Source organism: Podarcis vaucheri, assembly GCF_965113315.1.
Source record: "Podarcis vaucheri genome assembly, chromosome: 2".
Lineage (NCBI taxonomy): Eukaryota > Metazoa > Chordata > Lepidosauria > Squamata > Lacertidae > Podarcis > Podarcis vaucheri.
The window spans coordinates 9,877,239-9,900,028 of NC_138760.1; positions in this window are offsets into that span (position 1 = coordinate 9,877,239).

Genomic DNA, 22,790 nt, shown 5'->3' on the forward strand with positions numbered 1-22,790 from the left:
TAGCCCTCGACGTCTGAACAACTGTTTTTGAAAAAATCCCTAAGCCGCGCGGTCACAATTTCTTCTCAAAATCTGACGTTCTGCAATTCACAGAAAAATGTTGGCAAACTGTTGCAAGTGATCCCCTGAAATGTTTTTCGGTGGAAACAGATGGGTTTTTATCATCGGAAACAGAATTAGCCCGCGACGTCTGAACAACTTTTTTTGAAAAAATCCCTAAGCCGCGCGGTCACAATTTCTGCAAAAAATCTGACGTTCTGCAATTCACTGAAAAATGTTGGCAAACTGTTGCAAGTGATCCCCTGAAATGTTTTTCGGTGGAAACAGATGGGTTTTTATCATCGGAAACAGACTTAGCCCTCGACGTCTGAACAACTTTTTTTGAAAAAATCCCTAAGCCGCGCGGTCACAATTTCTTCTCAAAATCTGACGTTCTGCAATTCACTCAAAAATGTTGGCAAACTGTTGCAAGTGATCCCCTGAAATGTTTTTCGGTGGAAACAGATGGGTTTTTATCATCGGAAAGAGACTTAGCCCTTGACGTCCGAACAACTTTTTTTGAAAAAATCCCTAAGCCGCGCTGTCACAATTTCTTCTCAAAATCTGACGTTCTGCAATTCACTCAAAAATGTTGACAAACTGTTGCAAGTGATCCCCTGAAATGTTTTTCAGTGGAAACAGATGGGTTTTTATCATCGGAAACAGAAATAGCCCTCGACGTCTGAACAACTTTTTTTGAAAAAATCCCTAAGCCGCGCGGTCACAATTTCTTCTCAAAATCTGACGTTCTGCAATTCACTCAAAAATGTTGGCAAGCTGTTGCAAGTGATCCCCTGAAATGTTTTTCGGTGGAAACAGATGGGTTTTTATCATCGGAAACAGAATTAGCCCTCGACGTCTGAACAACTGTTTTTGAAAAAATCCCTAAGCCGCGCGGTCACAATTTCTTCTCAAAATCTGACGTTCTGCAATTCACAGAAAAATGTTGGCAAACTGTTGCAAGTGATCCCCTGAAATGTTTTTCGGTGGAAACAGAATGGTTTTTATCATCGGAAACAGAATTAGCCCTCAACGTCTGAACAACTTTTTTTGAAAAAATCCCTAAGCCGCGCGGTCACAATTTCTTCTCAAAATCTGACGTTCTGCAATTCACTCAAAAATGTTGGCAAACTGTTGCAAGTGATCCCCTGAAATGTTTTTCGGTGGAAACAGATGGGTTTTTATCATCGGAAACAGAATTAGCCCTTGACGTCTGAACAACTGTTTTTGAAAAAATCCCTAAGCCGCGCGGTTACAATTTCTTCTCAAAATCTGACGTTCTGCAATTCACAGAAAAATGTTGGCAAACTGTTGCAAGTGATCCCCTGAAATGTTTTTCGGTGGAAACAGATGGGTTTTTATCATCGGAAACAGAATTAGTCCTCAACGTCTGAACAACTTTTTTTGAAAAAATCCCTAAGCCGCGCGGTCACAATTTCTTCTCAAAATCTGATGTTCTGCAATTCACTAAAATATGTTGACAAACTGTTGCAAGTGATCCCCTGAAATGTTTTTCGGTGGAAACAGATGGGTTTTTATCATCGGAAACAGAATTAGCCCTCGACGTCAGAACAACTTTTTTTGAAAAAATCCGTAAGCCGCGCGGTCACAATTTCTGCTCAAAATCTGACGTTCTGCAATTCACAGAAAAATGTTGGCAAACTGTTGCAAGTGATCCCCTGAAATGTTTTTCGGTGGAAACAGATGGGTTTTTATCATCGGAAACAGAATTAGCCCTCGACGTCTGAACAACTTTTTTTGAAAAAATCCCTAAGCCGCGCGGTCACAATTTCTTCTCAAAATCTGACGTTCTGCAATTCACTCAAAAATGTTGGCAAACTGTTGCAAGTGATCCCCTGAAATGTTTTTCGGTGGAAACAGATGGGTTTTTATCATCGGAAACAGAATTAGCCCTCGACGTCTGAACAACTGTTTTTGAAAAAATCCCTAAGCCGCGCGGTCACAATTTCTTCTCAAAATCTGACGTTCTGCAATTCACAGAAAAATGTTGGCAAACTGTTGCAAGTGATCCCCTGAAATGTTTTTCGGTGGAAACAGAATGGTTTTTATCATCGGAAACAGAATTAGCCCTCAACGTCTGAACAACTTTTTTTGAAAAAATCCCTAAGCCGCGCGGTCACAATTTCTTCTCAAAATCTGACGTTCTGCAATTCACTCAAAAATGTTGGCAAACTGTTGCAAGTGATCCCCTGAAATGTTTTTCGGTGGAAACAGATGGGTTTTTTTCATCGGAAACAGAATTAGTCCTCAACGTCTGAACAACTTTTTTTGAAAAAATCCCTAAGCCGCGCGGTCACAATTTCTTCTCAAAATCTGATGTTCTGCAATTCACTAAAATATGTTGATAAACTGTTGCAAGTGATCCCCTGAAATGTTTTTCGGTGGAAACAGATGGGTTTTTATCATCGGAAACAGAATTAGCCCTCGACGTCAGAACAACTTTTTTTGAAAAAATCCGTAAGCCGCGCGGTCACAATTTCTGCTCAAAATCTGACGTTCTGCAATTCACAGAAAAATGTTGGCAAACTGTTGCAAGTGATCCCCTGAAATGTTTTTCGGTGGAAACAGATGGGTTTTTATCATCGGAAACAGAAATAGCCCTCGACGTCTGAACAACTTTTTTTGAAAAAATCCCTAAGCCGCGCGGTCACAATTTCTTCTCAAAATCTGACGTTCTGCAATTCACTCAAAAATGTTGGCAAACTGTTGCAAGTGATCCCCTGAAATGTTTTTCGGTGGAAACAGATGGGTTTTTATCATCGGAAACAGAATTAGCCCTCGACGTCTGAACAACTGTTTTTGAAAAAATCCCTAAACCGCGCGGTCACAATTTCTTCTCAAAATCTGACGTTCTGCAATTCACAGAAAAATGTTGGCAAACTGTTGCAAGTGATCCCCCGAAATGTTTTTCGGTGGAAACAGATGGGTTTTTATCATCGGAAACAGAATTAGCCCTCGACGTTTGAACAACTTTTTTTGAAAAAATCCCTAAGCCGCGCGGTCACAATTTCTTCTCAAAATCTGACGTTCTGCAATTCACTCAAAAATGTTGGCAAACTGTTGCAAGTGATCCCCTGAAATGTTTTTCGGTGGAAACAGATGGGTTTTTATCATCGGAAACAGAATTAGCCCTTGAAGTCTGAAGAACTGTTTTTGAAAAAATCCCTAAGCCGCGCGGTCACAATTTCTTCTCAAAATCTGACGTTCTGCAATTCACAGAAAAATGTTGGCAAACTGTTGCAAGTGATCCCCTGAAATGTTTTTCGGTGGAAACAGATGGGTTTTTATCATCGGAAACAGAATTAGCCCTCAACGTCTGAACAACTTTTTTTGAAAAAATCCCTAAGCCGCGCGGTCACAATTTCTTCTCAAAATCTGATGTTCTGCAATTCACTAAAATATGTTGACAAACTGTTGCAAGTGATCCCCTGAAATGTTTTTCGGTGGAAACAGATGGGTTTTTATCATCGGAAACAGAATTAGCCCTCGACGTCAGAACAATTTTTTTTGAAAAAATCCCTAAGCCGCGCGGTCACAATTTCTGCTCAAAATCTGACGTTCTGCAATTCACTGAAAAATGTTGGCAAACTGTTGCAAGTTATCCCCTGAAATGTTTTTCGGTGGAAACAGATGGTTTTTTATCATCGGAAACAGAATTAGCCCTCGACGTCTGAACAACTTTTTTTGAAAAAATCCCTAAGCCGCGCGGTCACAATTTCTTCTCAAAATCTGACGTTCTGCAATTCACTCAAAAATGGTGCCAAACTGTTGCAAGTGATCCCCTGAAAGGTTTTCCGTGGAAACAGATGGGTTTTTATCATCGGGAACAGAATTTACCCTCGACGTCTGAATAACTTTTTTTGAAAAAATCCCTAAGCCGTGCGGTCACAATTTCTGTAAAAATCTAACGTTCTGCAATTCACTGAAAAATGTTGGCAAACTGTTGCAAGTGATCCCCTGAAATGTTTTTCGGTGGAAACAGATGGGTTTTTATCATCGGAAACAGAATTAGCCCTCGACGTCAGAACAACTTTTTTTGAAAAAATCCCTAAGCCGCGCGGTCACAATTTCTGCTCAAAATCTGATGTTCTGCAATTCACTAAAATATGTTGACAAACTGTTGCAAGTGATCTCCTGAAATGTTTTTCGGTGGAAACAGATGGGTTTTTATCATCGGAAACAGAATTAGCCCTCGAGGTCTGAACATCTTTTTATGAAAACATCCCTAAGCCGCGCGGTCACAATTTCTTCTCAAAATCTGACGTTCTGCAATTCACTGAAAAATGTTGGCAAAGTGTTGCAAGTGATCCCCTGAAATGTTTTTCGGTGGAAACAGATGGGTTTTTATCATCGGAAACAGAATTAGCCCTCGACGTCTGAACAACTTTTTTTGAAAAAATCCCTAAGCCGCGCGGTCACAATTTCTTCTCAAAATCTGACGTTCTGCAATTAACTCAAAAATGTTGGCAAACTGTTGCAAGTGATCCCCTGAAATGTTTTTCGGTGGAAACAGATGGGTTTTTATCATCGGAAACAGAATTAGCCCTCGAGGTCTGAACAACTTTTTTTGAAAAAATCCCTAAGCCGCGCGGTCACAATTTCTTCTCAAAATCTGACGTTCTGCAATTCACTCAAAAATGTTGGCAAACTGTTGCAAGTGATCCCCTGAAATGTTTTTCGGTGGAAACAGATGGGTTTTTATCATCGGAAACAGAATTAGCCCTTGACGTCTGAACAACTTTTTTTGAAAAAATCCCTAAGCCGCGCGGTCACAATTTCTGCCAAAAATCTGACGTTCTGCAATTCACTCAAAAATGTTGGCAAACTGTTTCAAGTGATCCCCTGAAATATTTTTAGGTGGAAACAGATGGGTTTTTATCATCGGAAACAGAATTAGCCCTTGACGTCTGAACAACTTTTTTTGAAAAAATCCCTAAGCCGCGCGGTCACAATTTCTGCTAAAAATCTGACGTTCTGTAATTCACTGAAAAATGTTGGCAAAGTGTTGCAAGTGATCTCCTGAAATGTTTTTCGGTGGAAACAGATGGGTTTTTATCATCGGAAACAGAATTAGCCCTCGACGTTTGAACAATTTTTTTTGAAAAAATCCCTAAGCCGCGCGGTCACAATTTCTTCTCAAAATCTGACGTTCTGCAATTCACTGAAAAATGTTGGCAAAGTGTTGCAAGTGATCCCCTGAAATGTTTTTCGGTGGAAATAGATGGGTTTTTATCATCGGAAACAGAATTAGCCCTCGAGGTCTGAACATCTTTTTATGAAAACATCCCTAAGCCGCGCGGTCACAATTTCTTCTCAAAATCTGACGTTCTGCAATTCACTGAAAAATGTTGGCAAAGTGTTGCAAGTGATCCCCTGAAATGTTTTTCGGTGGAAACACATGGGTTTTTATCATCGGAAACAGAATTAGCCCTCGACGTCTGAACAACTTTTTTTGAAAAAATCCCTAAGCCGCGCGGTCACAATTTCTGCTAAAAATCTGACGTTCTGCAATTCACTCAAAAATGTTGGCAAACTGTTGCAAGTGATCCCCTGAAATGTTTTTCAGTGGAAACAGATGGGTTTTTATTATAGGAAACAGAATTAGCCCTCGACGTCTGAAAAACGTTTTTTGAGAAAATCCCTAAGCCGCGCGGTCACAATTTCTTCTCAAAATCTGACGTTCTGCAATTCACTCAAAAATGTTGGCAAACTGTTGCAAGTGATCCCCTGAAATGTTTTTCGGTGGAAACAGATGGGTTTTTATCATCGGAAACAGAATTAGCCCTTGACGTCTGAACAACTGTTTTTGAAAAAATCCCTAAGCCGCGCGGTCACAATTTCTGCTAAAAATCTGACGTTCTGCAAGTCACAGAAAAATGTTGTCAAACTGTTGCAAGTGATCCCCTGAAATGTTTTTCGGTGGAAACAGATGGGTTTTTATCATCGGAAACAGAATTAGCCCTCGAGGTCTGAACAACTTTTTTTGAAAAAATCCCTAAGCCGCGCGGTCACAATTTCTGCTAAAAATCTGACGTTCTGCAAGTCACAGAAAAATGTTGTCAAACTGTTGCAAGTGATCCCCTGAAATGTTTTTCGGTGGAAACAGATGGGTTTTTATCACCGGAAACAGAATTAGCCCTCGATGTCTGAACAACTTTTTTTGAAAAAATCCCTAAGCCGCGCGGTCACAATTTCTGCCAAAAATCTGACGTTCTGCAATTCACTCAAAAATGTTGGCAAACTGTTTCAAGTGATCCCCTGAAATATTTTTAGGTGGAAACAGATGGGTTTTTATCATCGGAAACAGAATTAGCCCTTGACGTCTGAACAACTTTTTTTGAAAAAATCCCTAAGCCGCGCGGTCACAATTTCTGCTCAAAATCTGACGTTCTGCAATTCACTGAAAAATGTTGGCAAAGTGTTGCAAGTGATCTCCTGAAATGTTTTTCGGTGGAAACAGATGGGTTTTTATCATCGGAAACAGAATTAGCCCTCGACGTTTGAACAATTTTTTTTGAAAAAATCCCTAAGCCGCGCGGTCACAATTTCTTCTCAAAATCTGACGTTCTGCAATTCACTCAAAAATGTTGGCAAACTGTTGCAAGTGATCCCCTGAAATGTTTTTCGGTGGAAACAGATGGGTTTTTATCATCGGAAACAGAATTAGCCCTTGACGTCTGAACAACTTTTTTTGAAAAAAATCCCTAAGCCGCGTGGTCACAATTTCTTCTCAAAATCTGACGTTCTGCAATTCACTCAAAAATGTTGCCAAACTGTTGCAAGTGATCCCCTGAAATGTTTTTCGGTGGAAACAGATGGGTTTTTATCATCGGAAACAGAATTAGCCCTTGACGTCTGAACAACTTTTTTTGAGAAAATCCCTAAGCCGCGCGGTCACAATTTCTTCTCAAAATCTGACGTTCTGCAATTCACTCAAAAATGTTGGCGAACTGTTGCAAGTGATCCCCTGAAATGTTTTTCAGTGGAAACAGATGGGTTTTGATCATCGGAAACAGAATTAGCCCTTGACGTCTGAACAACTTTTTTTGAAAAAATCCCTAAGCCGCGCGGTCACAATTTCTGCTAAAAATCTGACGTTCTGCAATTCACTCAAAAATGTTGGCAAACTGTTGCAAGTGATCCCCTGAAATGTTTTTCGGTGGAAACAGATGAGTTTTTATCATCGGAAACAGAATTAGCCCTTGACGTCTGAACAACTGTTTTTGAAAAAATCCCTAAGCCGCGCGGTCACAATTTCTGCTAAAAATCTGACGTTCTGCAATTCACTCAAAAATGTTGGCAAAGTGTTGCAAGTGATCCCCTGAAATGTTTTTCGGTGGAAACAGGTGGGTTTTTATCATCGGAAACAGAATTAGCCCGCGACGTCTGAACAACTTTTTTTTAAAAAACCCTAAGCCGCGCGGTCACAATTTCTGCTCAAAATCTGACGTTCTGCTATTCACTCAAAAATGTTAACAAACTTTTGCAAGTGATCCCCTGAAATGTTTTTCGGTGGAAACAGATGGGTTTTTATCATCGGAAACAGAATTAGCCCTCGAGGTCTGAACATCTTTTTATGAAAACATCCCTAAGCCGCGCGGTCACAATTTCTTCTCAAAATCTGACGTTCTGCAATTCACTGAAAAATGTTGGCAAAGTGTTGCAAGTGATCCCCTGAAATGTTTTTTGGTGGAAACAGATGGGTTTTTATCATCGGAAACAGAATTAGCCCTCGACGTCTGAACAACTTTTTTTGAAAAAATCCCTAAGCCGCGCGGTCACAATTTCTTCTCAAAATCTGACGTTCTGCAATTCACTCAAAAATGTTGGCAAACTGTTGCAAGTGATCCCCTGAAATGTTTTTCGGTGGAAACAGATGGGTTTTTATCATCGGAAACAGAATTAGCCCTTGACGTCTGAACAACTGTTTTTGAAAAAATCCCTAAGCCGCGCGGTCACAATTTCTTCCAAAAATCTGACGTTCTCCAATTCACTCAAAAATGTTGGCAAACTGTTTCAAGTGATCCCCTGAAATGTTTTTCGGTGGAAACAGATGGGTTTTTATCATCGGAAACAGAATTAGCCCTTGACGTCTGAACAACTTTTTTTGAAAAAATCCCTAAGCCGCGCGGTCACAATTTCTGCTAAAAATCTGACGTTCTGCAATTCACTCAAAAATGTTGGCAAACTGTTGCAAGTGATCCCCTGAAATGTTTTTCGGTGGAAACAGATGGGTTTTTATCATCGGAAACAGAATTAGCCCTTGACGTCTGAACAACTGTTTTTGAAAAAATCCCTAAGCCGCGCGGTCACAATTTCTGCTAAAAATCTGACGTTCTGCAAGTCACAGAAAAATGTTGTCAAACTGTTGCAAGTGATCCCCTGAAATGTTTTTCGGTGGAAACAGATGGGTTTTTATCATCGGAAACAGAATTAGCCCTTGACGTCTGAACAACTTTTTTTGAAAAAATCCCTAAGCCGCGCGGTCACAATTTCTTCCAAAAATCTGACGTTCTCCAATTCACTCAAAAATGTTGGCAAACTGTTTCAAGTGATCCCCTGAAATATTTTTAGGTGGAAACAGATGGGTTTTTATCATCGGAAACAGAATTAGCCCTTGACGTCTGAACAACTTTTTTTGAAAAAATCCCTAAGCCGCGCGGTCACAATTTCTGCTAAAAATCTGACGTTCTGCAATTCACTCAAAAATGTTGGCAAACTGTTTCAAGTGATCCCCTGAAATATTTTTAGGTGGAAACAGATGGGTTTTTATCATCGGAAACAGAATTAGCCCTTGACGTCTGAACAACTTTTTTTGAAAAAATCCCTAAGCCGCGCGGTCACAATTTCTGCTAAAAATCTGACGTTCTGTAATTCACTGAAAAATGTTGGCAAAGTGTTGCAAGTGATCTCCTGAAATGTTTTTCGGTGGAAACAGATGGGTTTTTATCATCGGAAACAGAATTAGCCCTCGACGTTTGAACAATTTTTTTTGAAAAAATCCCTAAGCCGCGCGGTCACAATTTCTTCTCAAAATCTGACGTTCTGCAATTCACTCAAAAATGTTGGCAAACTGTTGCAAGTGATCCCCTGAAATGTTTTTCGGTGGAAACAGATGGGTTTTTATCATCGGGAACAGAAATAGCCCTCGACGTCTTAAAAACTTTTTTTGAAAAAATCCCTAAGCCGCGCGGTCACAATTTCTGCCAAAAATCTGACGTTCTGCAATTCACTCAAAAATGTTGGCAAACTGTTGCAAGTGATCCCCTGAAATGTTTTTGGGTGGAAACAGATGGGTTTTTATCATCGGAAAGAGAATTAGCCTTTGACGTCTGAACAACTGTTTTTGAAAAAATCCCTAAGCCGCGCGGTCACAATTTCTTCTCAAAATCTGACGTTCTGCAATTCACTCAAAAATGTTGGCAAACTGTTGCAAGTGATCCCCTGAAATGTTTTTCGGTGGAAACAGATGGGTTTTTATCATCGGAAACAGAATTAGCCCTTGACGTCTGAACAACTTTTTTTGAAAAAAATCCCTAAGCCGCGTGGTCACAATTTCTTCTCAAAATCTGACGTTCTGCAATTCACTCAAAAATGTTGCCAAACTGTTGCAAGTGATCCCCTGAAATGTTTTTCGGTGGAAACAGATGGGTTTTTATCATCGGAAACAGAATTAGCCCTTGACGTCTGAACAACTTTTTTTGAGAAAATCCCTAAGCCGCGCGGTCACAATTTCTTGGCAAAATCTGACGTTCTGCAATTCACTGAAAAATGTTGGCAAACTGTTGCAAGTGATCCCCTGAAATGTTTTTCGGTGGAAACAGATGAGTTTTTATCATCGGAAACAGAATTAGCCCTTGACGTCTGAACAACTGTTTTTGAAAAAATCCCTAAGCCGCGCGGTCACAATTTCTGCTAAAAATCTGACGTTCTGCAATTCACTCAAAAATGTTGGCAAAGTGTTGCAAGTGATCCCCTGAAATGTTTTTCGGTGGAAACAGGTGGGTTTTTATCATCGGAAACAGAATTAGCCCGTGACGTCTGAACAACTTTTTTTTAAAAAACCCTAAGCCGCGCGGTCACAATTTCTGCTCAAAAACTGACGTTCTGCTATTCACTCAAAAATGTTAACAAACTTTTGCAAGTGATCCCCTGAAATGTTTTTCGGTGGAAACAGATGGGTTTTTATCATCGGAAACAGAATTAGCCCTCGAGGTCTGAACATCTTTTTATGAAAACATCCCTAAGCCGCGCGGTCACAATTTCTTCTCAAAATCTGACGTTCTGCAATTCACTGAAAAATGTTGGCAAAGTGTTGCAAGTGATCCCCTGAAATGTTTTTCGGTGGAAACAGATGGGTTTTTATCATCGGAAACAGAATTAGCCCTCGACGTCTGAACAACTTTTTTTGAAAAAATCCCTAAGCCGCGCGGTCACAATTTCTTCTCAAAATCTGACGTTCTGCAATTCACTCAAAAATGTTGGCAAACTGTTGCAAGTGATCCCCTGAAATGTTTTTCGGTGGAAACAGATGGGTTTTTATCATCGGAAACAGAATTAGCCCTTGACGTCTGAACAACTGTTTTTGAAAAAATCCCTAAGCCGCGCGGTCACAATTTCTGCTAAAAATCTGACGTTCTGCAAGTCACAGAAAAATGTTGTCAAACTGTTGCAAGTGATCCCCTGAAATGTTTTTCGGTGGAAACAGATGGGTTTTTATCACCGGAAACAGAATTAGCCCTCGATGTCTGAACAACTTTTTTTGAAAAAATCCCTAAGCCGCGCGGTCACAATTTCTGCCAAAAATCTGACGTTCTGCAATTCACTCAAAAATGTTGGCAAACTGTTTCAAGTGATCCCCTGAAATATTTTTAGGTGGAAACAGATGGGTTTTTATCATCGGAAACAGAATTAGCCCTTGACGTCTGAACAACTTTTTTTGAAAAAATCCCTAAGCCGCGCGGTCACAATTTCTGCTAAAAATCTGACGTTCTGCAATTCACTCAAAAATGTTGGCAAACTGTTTCAAGTGATCCCCTGAAATATTTTTAGGTGGAAACAGATGGGTTTTTATCATCGGAAACAGAATTAGCCCTTGACGTCTGAACAACTTTTTTTGAAAAAATCCCTAAGCCGCGCGGTCACAATTTCTGCTAAAAATCTGACGTTCTGTAATTCACTGAAAAATGTTGGCAAAGTGTTGCAAGTGATCTCCTGAAATGTTTTTCGGTGGAAACAGATGGGTTTTTATCATCGGAAACAGAATTAGCCCTCGACGTTTGAACAATTTTTTTTTGAAAAAATCCCTAAGCCGCGCGGTCACAATTTCTTCTCAAAATCTGACGTTCTGCAATTCACTCAAAAATGTTGGCAAACTGTTGCAAGTGATCCCCTGAAATGTTTTTCGGTGGAAACAGTTGGGTTTTTATCATCGGGAACAGAAATAGCCCTCGACGTCTTAAAAACTTTTTTTGAAAAAATCCCTAAGCCGTGCGGTCACAATTTCTGCCAAAAATCTGACGTTCTGCAATTCACTCAAAAATGTTGGCAAACTGTTGCAAGTGATCCCCTGAAATGTTTTTGGGTGGAAACAGATGGGTTTTTATCATCGGAAAGAGAATTAGCCTTTGACGTCTGAACAACTGTTTTTGAAAAAATCCCTAAGCCGCGCGGTCACAATTTCTTCTCAAAATCTGACGTTCTGCAATTCACTCAAAAATGTTGGCAAACTGTTGCAAGTGATCCCCTGAAATGTTTTTCGGTGGAAACAGATGGGTTTTTATCATCGGAAACAGAATTAGCCCTTGACGTCTGAACAACTTTTTTTGAAAAAAATCCCTAAGCCGCGTGGTCACAATTTCTTCTCAAAATCTGACGTTCTGCAATTCACTCAAAAATGTTGCCAAACTGTTGCAAGTGATCCCCTGAAATGTTTTTCGGTGGAAACAGATGGGTTTTTATCATCGGAAACAGAATTAGCCCTTGACGTCTGAACAACTTTTTTTGAGAAAATCCCTAAGCCGCGCGGTCACAATTTCTTCTCAAAATCTGACGTTCTGCAATTCACTCAAAAATGTTGGCAAACTGTTGCAAGTGATCCCCTGAAATGTTTTTCAGTGGAAACAGATGGGTTTTGATCATCGGAAACAGAATTAGCCCTTGACGTCTGAACAACTTTTTTTGAAAAAATCCCTAAGCCGCGCGGTCACAATTTCTTGGCAAAATCTGACGTTCTGCAATTCACTGAAAAATGTTGGCAAACTGTTGCAAGTGATCCCCTGAAATGTTTTTCGGTGGAAACAGATGAGTTTTTATCATCGGAAACAGAATTAGCCCTTGACGTCTGAACAACTGTTTTTGAAAAAATCCCTAAGCCGCGCGGTCACAATTTCTGCTAAAAATCTGACGTTCTGCAATTCACTCAAAAATGTTGGCAAAGTGTTGCAAGTGATCCCCTGAAATGTTTTTCGGTGGAAACAGGTGGGTTTTTATCATCGGAAACAGAATTAGCCCGCGACGTCTGAACAACTTTTTTTAAAAAAAACCCTAAGCCGCGCGGTCACAATTTCTGCTCAAAATCTGACGTTCTGCTATTCACTCAAAAATGTTAACAAACTTTTGCAAGTGATCCCCTGAAATGTTTTTCGGTGGAAACAGATGGGTTTTTATCATCGGAAACAGAATTAGCCCTCGACGTCTGAACAACTTTTTTTGAAAAAATCCCTAAGCCGCGCGGTCACAATTTCTTCTCAAAATCTGACGTTCTGCAATTCACTCAAAAATGTTAACAAACTGTTGCAAGTGATCTCCTGAAATGTTTTTCGGTGGAAACAGATGGGTTTTTATCATCGGGAACAGAATTAGCCCTCGACGTCTGAACAACTGTTTCTGAAAAAATCCCTAAGCCGCGCGGTCACAATTTCTTCTCAAAATCTGACGTTCTGCAATTCACTCAAAAATGTTGGCAAACTGTTGCAAGTGATCCCCTGAAATGTTTTTCGGTGGAAACAGATGGGTTTTTATCATCAGAAACAGAATTAGCCCTTGACGTCTGAACAACTTTTTTTGAAAAAATCCCTAAGCCGCATGGTCACAATTTCTTCTCAAAATCTGACGTTCTGCAATTCACTCAAAAATGTTGGCAAACTGTTGCAAGTGATCCCCTGAAATGTTTTTCGGTGGAAACAGATGGGTTTTTATCACCGGAAACAGAATTAGCCCTCGAGGTCTGAACATCTTTTTTTGAAAACATCCCTAAGCCGCGCGGTCACAATTTCTGCTAAAAATCTGACGTTCTGCAAGTCACAGAAAAATGTTGTCAAACTGTTGCAAGTGATCCCCTGAAATGTTTTTCGGTGGAAACAGATGGGTTTTTATCATCGGAAACAGAATTAGCCCTCGAGGTCTGAACAACTTTTTTTGAAAAAATCCCTAAGCCGCGCGGTCACAATTTCTGCTAAAAATCTGACGTTCTGCAATTCACAGAAAAATGTTGGCAAACTGTTTCAAGTGATCCCCTGAAATATTTTTAGGTGGAAACAGATGGGTTTTTATCATCGGAAACAGAATTAGCCCTTGACGTCTGAACAACTGTTTTTGAAAAAATCCCTAAGCCGCGCGGTCACAATTTCTGCTAAAAATCTGACGTTCTGCAAGTCACAGAAAAATGTTGTCAAACTGTTGCAAGTGATCCCCTGAAATGTTTTTCGGTGGAAACAGATGGGTTTTTATCATCGGAAACAGAATTAGCCCTCGAGTTCTGAACAACTTTTTTTGAAAAAATCCCTAAGCCGCGCGGTCACAATTTCTGCTAAACATCTGACGTTCTGCAATTCACAGAAAAATGTTGGCAAACTGTTTCAAGTGATCCCCTGAAATATTTTTAGGTGGAAACAGATGGGTTTTTATCATCGGAAACAGAATTAGCCCTTGACGTCTGAACAACTTTTTTTGAAAAAATCTCTAAGCCGCGCGGTCACAATTTCTGCTAAAAATCTGACGTTCTGCAATTCACTCAAAAATGTTGGCAAACTGTTGCAAGTGATCCCCTGAAATGTTTTTCGGTGGAAACAGATGGGTTTTTATCATCGGAAACAGAATTAGCCCTCGAGTTCTGAACAACTTTTTTTGAAAAAATCCCTAAGCCGCGCGGTCACAATTTCTGCTAAACATCTGACGTTCTGCAATTCACAGAAAAATGTTGGCAAACTGTTTCAAGTGATCCCCTGAAATATTTTTAGGTGGAAACAGATGGGTTTTTATCATCGTAAACAGAATTAGCCCGCGACGTTTGAACAACTTTTTTTGAAAAAATCCCTAAGCCGCGCGGTCACAATTTCTGCTAAAAATCTGACGTTCTGCAATTCACAGAAAAATGTTGGCAAACTGTTTCAAGTGATCCCCTGAAATATTTTTAGGTGGAAACAGATGGGTTTTTATCATCGGAAACAGAATTAGCCCTTGACGTCTGAACAACTTTTTTTGAAAAAATCTCTAAGCCGCGCGGTCACAATTTCTGCTAAAAATCTGACGTTCTGCAATTCACTCAAAAATGTTGGCAAACTGTTGCAAGTGATCCCCTGAAATGTTTTTCGGTGGAAACAGATGGGTTTTTATCATCGGAAACAGAATTAGCCCTCGAGGTCTGAACATCTTTTTTTGAAAACATCCCTAAGCCGCGCGGTCACAATTTCTTCTCAAAATCTGACGTTCTGCAATTCACTCAAAAATGTTGGCAAACTGTTGCAAGTGATCCCCTGAAATGTTTTTCGGTGGAAACAGATGGGTTTTTATCATCGGAAACAGAATTAGCCCTCGAGGTCTGAACAACTTTTTTTGAAAAAATCCCTAAGCCGCGCGGTCACAATTTCTTCTCAAAATCTGACGTTCTGCAATTCACTCAAAAATGTTGACAAACTGTTGCAAGTGATCCCCTGAAATGTTTTTCGGTGGAAACAGATGGGTTTTTATCATCGGAAACAGAATTAGCCCTCGAGGTCTGAACAACTTTTTTTGAAAAAATCCCTAAGCCGCGCGGTCACAATTTCTTCTCAAAATCTGACGTTCTGCAATTCACTCAAAAATGTTGACAAACTGTTGCAAGTGATCCCCTGAAATGTTTTTCGGTGGAAACAGATGGGTTTTTATCATCGGAAACAGAATTAGCCTTTGACGTCTGAACAACTGTTTTTGAAAAAATCCCTAAGCCGCGCGGTCACAATTTCTTCTCAAAATCTGACGTTCTGCAATTCACGCAAAAATGTTGACAAACTGTTGCAAGTGATCCCCTGAAATGTTTTTGGGTGGAAACAGATGGGTTTTTATCATCGGAAAGAGAATTAGCCTTTGACGTCTGAACAACTTTTTTTGAAAAAATCCCTAAGCCGCGCAGTCACAATTTCTGCTCAAAATCTGACGTTCTGCAATTCACTCAAAAATGTTGGCAAACGGTTGCAAGTGATCCCCTGAAATGTTTTGCGGTGGAAACAGATGGGTTTTTATCATCGGAAACAGAATTAGCCCTTGACGTCTGAACAACTTTTTTTGAAAAAAATCCCTAAGCCGCGTGGTCACAATTTCTTCTCAAAATCTGACGTTCTGCAATTCACTCAAAAATGTTGCCAAACTGTTGCAAGTGATCCCCTGAAATGTTTTTCGGTGGAAACAGATGGGTTTTTATCATCGGAAACAGAATTAGCCCTTGACGTCTGAATAACTTTTTTTGAAAAAATCCCTAAGCCGCGCGGTCACAATTTCTTCTCAAAATCTGACGTTCTGCAATTCACTCAAAAATGTTGGCAAACTGTTGCAAGTGATCCCCTGAAATGTTTTTCAGTGGAAACAGATGGGTTTTGATCATCGGAAACAGAATTAGCCCTTGACGTCTGAACAACTTTTTTTGAAAAAATCCCTAAGCCGCGCGGTCACAATTTCTTGGCAAAATCTGACGTTCTGCAATTCACTGAAAAATGTTGGCAAACTGTTGCAAGTGATCCCCTGAAATGTTTTTCGGTGGAAACAGATGAGTTTTTATCATCGGAAACAGAATTAGCCCTTGACGTCTGAACAACTGTTTTTGAAAAAATCCCTAAGCCGCGCGGTCACAATTTCTGCTAAAAATCTGACGTTCTGCAATTCACTCAAAAATGTTGGCAAAGTGTTGCAAGTGATCCCCTGAAATGTTTTTCGGTGGAAACAGGTGGGTTTTTATCATCGGAAACAGAATTAGCCCGCGGCGTCTGAACAACTTTTTTTAAAAAAAACCCTAAGCCGCGCGGTCACAATTTCTGCTCAAAATCTGACGTTCTGCTATTCACTCAAAAATGTTAACAAACTTTTGCAAGTGATCCCCTGAAATGTTTTTCGGTGGAAACAGATGGGTTTTTATCATCGGAAACAGAATTAGCCCTCGACGTCTGAACAACTTTTTTTGAAAAAATCCCTAAGCCGCGCGGTCACAATTTCTTCTCAAAATCTGACGTTCTGCAATTCACTCAAAAATGTTAACAAACTGTTGCAAGTGATCTCCTGAAATGTTTTTCGGTGGAAACAGATGGGTTTTTATCATCGGGAACAGAATTAGCCCTCGACGTCTGAACAACTGTTTCTGAAAAAATCCCTAAGCCGCGCGGTCACAATTTCTTCTCAAAATCTGACGTTCTGCAATTCACTCAAAAATGTTGGCAAACTGTTGCAAGTGATCCCCTGAAATGTTTTTCGGTGGAAACAGATGGGTTTTTATCATCAGAAACAGAATTAGCCCTTGACGTCTGAACAACTTTTTTTGAAAAAATCCCTAAGCCGCATGGTCACAATTTCTTCTCAAAATCTGACGTTCTGCAATTCACTCAAAAATGTTGGCAAACTGTTGCAAGTGATCCCCTGAAATGTTTTTCGGTGGAAACAGATGGGTTTTTATCACCGGAAACAGAATTAGCCCTCGACGTCTGAACAACTTTTTTTGAAAAAATCCCTAAGCCGCGCGGTCACAATTTCTTCTCAAAATCTGACATTCTGCAATTCACTCAAAAATGTTAACAAACTGTTGCAAGTGATCCCCTGAAATGTTTTTCGGTGGAAACAGATGGGTTTTTATGATCGGAAACAGAATTAGCCCTTGACGTCTGTACAACTTTTTTTGAAAAAATCCCTAAGCCGCGCGGTCACAATTTCTTCTCAAAATCTGACGTTCTGCAATTCACTCAAAAATGTTGGCAAACTGTTGCAAGTGATCCCCTGAAATGTTTTTCAGTGGAAACAGATGGGTTTTTATCATCGGAAACAGAATTAGCCCTCGACGTCTGAACAACTTTTTTTGAAAAAATCCCTAAGCCGCGCGGTCACAATTTCTTCGCAAAATCTGACGTTCTGCAATTCACTGAAAAATGTTGGCAAACTGTTGCAAGTGATCCCCTGAAATGTTTTTCGGTGGAAACAGATGAGTTTTTATCATCGGAAACAGAATTAGCCCTTGACGTCTGAACAACTGTTTTTGAAAAAATCCCTAAGCCGCGCGGTCACAATTTCTGCTAAAAATCTGACGTTCTGCAAGTCACAGAAAAATGTTGTCAAACTGTTGCAAGTGATCCCCTGAAATGTTTTTCGGTGGAAACATATGGGTTTTTATCATCGGAAACAGAATTAGCCCTCGAGGTCTGAACATCTTTTTTTGAAAACATCCCTAAGCCGCGCGGTCACAATTTCTTCTCAAAATCTGACGTTCTGCAATTCACTGAAAAATGTTGGCAAAGTGTTGAAAGTGATCTCCTGAAATGTTTTTCGGTGGAAACAGATGGGTTTTTATCATCGGAAACAGAATTAGCCCTTGACGTCTGAACAACTTTTTTTGAAAAAATCTCTAAGCCGCGCGGACACAATTTCTGCTAAAAATCTGACGTTCTGCAATTCAATCAAAAAGGTTGGCAAACTGTTGCAAGTGATCCCCTGAAATGTTTTTCGGTGGAAACAGATGGGTTTTTATCATCGGAAACAGAATTAGCCCTCGAGGTCTGAACATCTTTTTTTGAAAACATCCCTAAGCCGCGCGGTCACAATTTCTGCTAAAAATCTGACGTTCTGCAAGTCACAGAAAAATGTTGTCAAACTGTTGCAAGTGATCCCCTGAAATGTTTTTCGGTGGAAACAGATGGGTTTTTATCATCGGAAACAGAATTAGCCCTCGAGGTCTGAACAACTCTTTTGAAAAAATCCCTAAGCCGCGCGGTCACAATTTCTGCTAAAAATCTGACGTTCTGCAATTCACAGAAAAATGTTGGCAAACTGTTTCAAGTGATCCCCTGAAATATTTTTAGGTGGAAACAGATGGGTTTTTATCATCGGAAACAGAATTAGCCCTTGACGTCTGAACAACTGTTTTTGAAAAAATCCCTAAGCCGCGCGGTCACAATTTCTGCTAAAAATCTGACGTTCTGCAAGTCACAGAAAAATGTTGTCAAACTGTTGCAAGTGATCCCCTGAAATGTTTTTCGGTGGAAACAGATGGGTTTTTATCATCGGAAACAGAATTAGCCCTCGAGTTCTGAACAACTTTTTTTGAAAAAATCCCTATGCCGCGCGGTCACAATTTCTGCTAAACATCTGACGTTCTGCAATTCACAGAAAAATGTTGGCAAACTGTTTCAAGTGATCCCCTGAAATATTTTTAGGTGGAAACAGATGGGTTTTTATCATCGGAAACAGAATTAGCCCTTGACGTCTGAACAACTTTTTTTGAAAAAATCTCTAAGCCGCGCGGTCACAATTTCTGCTAAAAATCTGACGTTCTGCAATTCACTCAAAAATGTTGGCAAACTGTTGCAAGTGATCCCCTGAAATGTTTTTCGGTGGAAACAGGTGGGTTTTTATCATCGGAAACAGAATTAGCCCTCGAGTTCTGAACAACTTTTTTTGAAAAAATCCCTAAGCCGCGCGGTCACAATTTCTGCTAAACATCTGACGTTCTGCAATTCACAGAAAAATGTTGGCAAACTGTTTCAAGTGATCCCCTGAAATATTTTTAGGTGGAAACAGATGGGTTTTTATCATCGTAAACAGAATTAGCCCGCGACGTTTGAACAACTTTTTTTGAAAAAATCCCTAAGCCGCGCGGTCACAATTTCTGCTAAACATCTGACGTTCTGCAATTCACAGAAAAATGTTGGCAAACTGTTTCAAGTGATCCCCTGAAATATTTTTAGGTGGAAACAGATGGGTTTTTATCATCGGAAACAGAATTAGCCCTTGACGTCTGAACAACTTTTTTTGAAAAAATCTCTAAGCCGCGCGGTCACAATTTCTGCTAAAAATCTGACGTTCTGCAATTCACTCAAAAATGTTGGCAAACTGTTGCAAGTGATCCCCTGAAATGTTTTTCGGTGGAAACAGATGGGTTTTTATCATCGGAAACAGAATTAGCCCTCGAGGTCTGAACATCTTTTTTTGAAAACATCCCTAAGCCGCGCGGTCACAATTTCTTCTCAAAATCTGACGTTCTGCAATTCACTCAAAAATGTTGGCAAACTGTTGCAAGTGATCCCCTGAAATGTTTTTCGGTGGAAACAGATGGGTTTTTATCATCGGAAACAGAATTAGCCCTCGAGGTCTGAACAACTTTTTTTGAAAAAATCCCTAAGCCGCGCGGTCACAATTTCTTCTCAAAATCTGACGTTCTGCAATTCACTCAAAAATGTTGACAAACTGTTGCAAGTGATCCCCTGAAATGTTTTTCGGTGGAAACAGATGGGTTTTTATCATCGGAAACAGAATTAGCCCTCGAGGTCTGAACAACTTTTTTTGAAAAAATCCCTAAGCCGCGCGGTCACAATTTCTTCTCAAAATCTGACGTTCTGCAATTCACTCAAAAATGTTGACAAACTGTTGCAAGTGATCCCCTGAAATGTTTTTGTTTGGAAACAGATGGGTTTTTATCATCGGAAACAGAATTAGCCTTTGACGTCTGAACAACTGTTTTTGAAAAAATCCCTAAGCCGCGCGGTCACAATTTCTTCTCAAAATCTGACGTTCTGCAATTCACTCAAAAATGTTGACAAACTGTTGCAAGTGATCCCCTGAAATGTTTTTGGGTGGAAACAGATGGGTTTTTATCATCGGAAAGAGAATTAGCCTTTGACGTCTGAACAACTTTTTTTGAAAAAATCCCTAAGCCGCGCAGTCACAATTTCTGCTAAAAATCTGACGTTCTGCAATTCACTCAAAAATGTTGGCAAACGGTTGCAAGTGATCCCCTGAAATGTTTTGCGGTGGAAACAGATGGGTTTTTATCATCGGAAACAGAATTAGCCCTCGAGGTCTGAACATCTTTTTTTGAAAACATCCCTAAGCCGCGCGGTCACAATTTCTTCTCAAAATCTGACGTTCTGCAATTCACTGAAAAATGTTGGCAAACTGTTGCAAGTGATCCCCTGAAATGTTTTTCGGTGGAAACAGATGGGTTTTTATCATCGGAAACAGAATTAGCCCTCGACGTTAGAACAACTTTTTTTGAAAAAATCCCTAAGCCGCGCGGTCACAATTTCTGCTCAAAATCTGACGTTCTGCAATTCACTCAATAATGTTGGCAAACTGTTTCAAGTGATCCCCTGAAATATTTTTAGGTGGAAACAGATGGGTTTTTATCATCGGAAACAGAATTAGCCCTCGACGTCTGAACAACTTTTTTTGAAAAAATCCCTAAGCCGCGCGGTGACAATTTCTTCTCAAAATCTGATGTTCTGCAATTCACTAAAATATGTTGACAAACTGTTGCAAGTGATCCCCTGAAATGTTTTTCGGTGGAAACAGATGGGTTTTTATCATCGGAAACAGAATTAGCCCTCGACGTCAGAACAACTTTTTTTGAAAAAATCCCTAAGCCGCGCGGTCACAATTTCTTCTCAAAATCTGACGTTCTGCAATTAACTCAAAAATGTTGGCAAAGTGTTGCAAGTGATCCCCTGAAATGTTTTTCGGTGGAAACAGATGGGTTTTTATCATCGGAAACAGAATTAGCCCTCGACGTCTGAACAACTGTTTTTGAAAAAATCCCTAAGCCGCGCGGTCACAATTTCTTCTCAAAATCTGACGTTCTGCAATTCACAGAAAAATGTTGGCAAACTGTTGCAAGTGATCCCCTGAAATGTTTTTCGGTGGAAACAGATGGGTTTTTATCATCGGAAACAGAATTAGCCCTCGACGTCAGAACAACTTTTTTTGAAAAAATCCCTAAGCCGCGCGGTCACAATTTCTTCTCAAAATCTGACGTTCTGCAATTCACTCAAAAATGTTGGCAAACTGTTGCAAGTGATCCCCTGAAATGTTTTTCGGTGGAAACAGATGGGTTTTTATCATCGGAAACAGAATTAGCCCTCGACGTCTGAACAACTTTTTTTTGAAAAAATCCCTAAGCCGCGCGGTCACAATTTCTTCTCAAAATCTGACGTTCTGCAATTCACTCAAAAATGTTAACAAACTGTTGCAAGTGATCTCCTGAAATGTTTTTCGGTGGAAACAGATGGGTTTTTATCATCGGGAACAGAATTAGCCCTCGACGTCTGAACAACTGTTTCTGAAAAAATCCCTAAGCCGCGCGGTCACAATTTCTTCTCAAAATCTGACGTTCTGCAATTCACTCAAAAATGTTGGCAAACTGTTGCAAGTGATCCCCTGAAATGTTTTTCGGTGGAAACAGATGGGTTTTTATCATCAGAAACAGAATTAGCCCTTGACGTCTGAACAACTTTTTTTGAAAAAATCCCTAAGCCGCATGGTCACAATTTCTTCTCAAAATCTGACGTTCTGCAATTCACTCAAAAATGTTGGCAAACTGTTGCAAGTGATCCCCTGAAATGTTTTTCGGTGGAAACAGATGGGTTTTTATCACCGGAAACAGAATTAGCCCTCGACGTCTGAACAACTTTTTTTGAAAAAATCCCTAAGCCGCGCGGTCACAATTTCTTCTCAAAATCTGACGTTCTGCAATTCACTCAAAAATGTTGGCAAACTGTTGCAAGTGATCCCCTGAAATATTTTTAGGTGGAAACAGATGGGTTTTTATCATCGGAAACAGAATTAGCCCTCGAGGTCTGAACAACTTTTTTTGAAAAAATCCCTAAGCCGCGCGGTCACAATTTCTGCTCAAAATCTGACGTTCTGCAATTCACTCAAAAATGTTGGCAAACTGTTGCAAGTGATCCCTTGAAATGTTTTTCGGTGGAAAGAGATGGGTTTTTATCATCGGAAACAGAATTAGCCCTCGACGTCTGAACAACTTTTTTTGAAAAAATCCCTAAGCCGAGCGGTCACATTTTCTTCTCAAAATCTGACGTTCTGCAATTCACTCAATAATGTTGGCAAACTGTTTCAAGTGATCCCCTGAAATGTTTTTCGGTGGAAACAGAATGGTTTTTATCATCGGAAACAGAATTAGCCCTCAACGTCTGAACAACTTTTTTTGAAAACATCCCTAAGCCGCGCGGTCACAATTTCTTCTCAAAATCTGACGTTCTGCAATTCACTCAAAAATGTTGGCAAACTGTTGCAAGTGATCCCCTGAAATGTTTTTCGGTGGAAACAGATGGGTTTTTATCATCGGAAACAGAATTAGCCCTCGAGGTCTGAACAACTTTTTTTGAAAAAATCCCTAAGCCGCGCGGTCACAATTTCTTCTCAAAATCTGACGTTCTGCAATTCACTCAAAAATGTTGACAAACTGTTGCAAGTGATCCCCTGAAATG